This window comes from Haemaphysalis longicornis, unplaced genomic scaffold, assembly GCF_048455015.1.
Source record: "Haemaphysalis longicornis isolate Haplotype H1 unplaced genomic scaffold, Haemaphysalis longicornis Haplotype H1 scaffold_7, whole genome shotgun sequence".
NCBI lineage: Eukaryota > Metazoa > Arthropoda > Arachnida > Ixodida > Ixodidae > Haemaphysalis > Haemaphysalis longicornis.
Window position 1 is genome coordinate 186,278,055 of NW_027526422.1, and position 2,832 is coordinate 186,280,886.

The 2,832-nt window shown below is 46.9% G+C and overlaps 1 pseudogene; it reads right to left on the minus strand.

The window, feature by feature from the left end:
- Positions 1-200: 200 nt before the first annotated feature.
- LOC144145628 (uncharacterized) lies at positions 201-1,481 on the minus strand (annotated as a pseudogene).
- Between the last annotated feature and the right edge of the window lie 1,351 nt (positions 1,482-2,832).

Sequence of the window (2,832 nt, forward strand, 5' to 3'; positions counted from 1 at the left end):
GGACAACTCGAACGGACATCACACGGCTACTTCGGCATTCGGTACCGCGCTGGTTAGAAAGCACTGCAGTTGAGACCCTTCAATGCACAGTTTCAATGCCTTAATACCATCCAAGCCTATGAGAGGAGTACCCTGTTCGACGACATAAAACAATAGCGGTGCGCTGCGATTCTCGAAGGAAACTTCCGAAAAGAAGGAGCCTCGAACCAAAATTGGTTGTTTGGAATAATCCAGAAGTGTTACACGAGGAACGGGAAGCAGGTGCACACTTGGAAATTGCTGGTCAAACACCTTCCCCGAAATAATTGAAACCGAAGAGCCAGAATCAACTAACAGTTTCAATTTGACCTGCCCGACTTGAACGTTAAAGTGTATTGCAGATGCAAGAGGCGGTTGAACCACAAGAACCTGGGCAGTTTCATCCTGCGACAGGCTATCAGCTGAAACTTCGTTGACAACTGCATGCGACCGTTTCTTGTTGCAAACATTCTCAAAATGCCCGATACGGCCACAGAAGAAGCATTTTCTTCCTTTAGCTGGGCAGCGTTGCCATGAAGCGCGATGCTCGCTAGAACAACAACGAAAACAATGCGAAGAATTCGCGTGTTGCTGCAAATTTGATGGACGGCGCTCTCGAGAAGAGGGGCGGTTCCCATGCCTACCTGCCTTATCACGTTGACCGAAAGTGCGAGCGCGCGGCCGTGAATGCGGTGACGGCGAAAAACTGTTCTTTGCGCAGGAATGCGCAGATACTGGCTGTACAGAAACAGAAAATTCTTTCATTTCCGCGGCTGCTTGCTGGATTTGACTCGCGAGAGCAAGTGCCTTGTCAAACGACAGGGAAGACCCTTCTAACAAAAGACGTTCACGAACGCGATCCGACGACACACCGGCAACAAACTGGTCGCGTAACGTCTCTTCTGGCGATTTAAACGAGCACATCGCGGCGAGCTCTGTAAGAGCGGTCACGTACTCTTGAACCGAATCGCCTGGGGACTGAATCCGGCGGTGAAATTGGTGGCGCTCGACGACCAGGTTGCAGGTAGTGTCGAAGTGCTTGGCAAGTGTCGCTACCGCGGAGGCGTACATGTCTGGCGTAGCTGCAGCCCCTTGCTTCTCCTCGGTCTCCTCGGCCACCTGCGACACAGGCAGGGTGCTGAAAATGCGTTGACCTTCGGGTCCCAAACAGTGAAGTAGAAGAGCCTTGCGACGCTCTGGTGGGAATTCGGAAGCACTGGATGCCAACAGGTACACCTCGAACATGTCGTGCCATCGTGACCATGGTTGCACGGGGCGACCGGGTGTCGGGAGGAACGGCTCCGGTGGGATGATTCCGGCGAAAGCCATCGGGTAGGCGTGGCTGGTTGGGTCCCGGGGAATTACATGAGAATGCGGTTCTAAATCCTCGTCGCCATTGTAATGATGGAGTGACGTGACCTTTACACTAGGCGCACGTGTGGCATTCTGCCCTTTAATAGACGTTGCACAAAATATATACACGCACAAGGACACAGTGTTGCAAACCCAAACACTGAAACCGAAACTGAAACTACATCAATATATACAGGATACAACCGGTGCTTTGTAGATACCCCATCTCCAAAAATTTCTTCGCAACAGATTGTCACCATCACCACTACATCCACCATCATCCACTAGAGCCACCATCATCCACCGTAGAATGAAGAACTCTCCCAAAATATTTACTCTTTGTCTTCAGCGCTTACCCACTGGAGCATAATTTCTCCGTCAAAAACTTCCCGATCTATTTCCGTCTTTCATGTGCCACACTGTTTCAATGACACCGCTTATGTTTCCACTTCGCCGCATTAGAACCCCATACCAAGGACAAGTTTTTCGCATCTTTCAGCTATCATATCCTAAATAAGAGTCAGTTGTCCAATTCAAGACACTCATAACTGCCATAAAGAAGTTATGGAATACAACACCAAGGCAACACACGCGCATTACACGAAATAAGGCATTAGCATTTTCTTCTTGACAAGTAGAGCACCATGCGTATTTTACTTTAGGCTGTTTTACTCTTACTTTACTTTTACTTTACCTTGAATTTCCTTTTATTTCAATTTTAGTTACGTTAGCTCGCTAAGGCCGCACAAATTCTGCACATCAGACCACTTCCTCTAAACGGAAAATTTGTGTTTATTTGGAAGTTTTCTAAATCGTTTATGAACTCTTGCGACTGTAAACAAAGTAAAGGGCCATGCAGACCAACACAACTTTGGTTCATTCAAAATATGGCTTCGTTAAAATATTGCTCACAACACCTTTATGTCAATTTTGAACAACAATTACATACATAATTAGGAAAAACGTATTAGCCATGCGACTCACAAGCTCAGTTGCCGCACTAAAACATACAACGTAAATTGAAAAGATGTGCCATTGACTGAAGCCGGCAAAAGCAACCGCAAGTTAGGCAGGGCGCATAAGCTTGCAAAACCAGTTATTTTGGCTTAAACGCACTGGATATTCATCTTATAAAAGTAAGAATCGTTGGGCAAACAACGGAAGTTTCCAAACCACACGTTAACATGGAAGTACCAGTGCGTACTGCTGTTAGAAGTGCGCGCACTATGTTATTGCTGCACAGCAGTCTGGCACTATAGGGTTGCCTCACACGGCTGTGGCAGTTGGGATTAAGGGACGATGTTTTGAGTGACTTGTTTGCCGAGCATACCCTATGTTTCAAGAAACGAATACTTTCGGCAGTAACAAAAGCAAAAGAGGTAAAAATACCGCAAAAAACAAAGCAAATGTACACAGTGGTTCAGTGCATATATACACAGATAAGTCTGTGGGAGCCAGAGA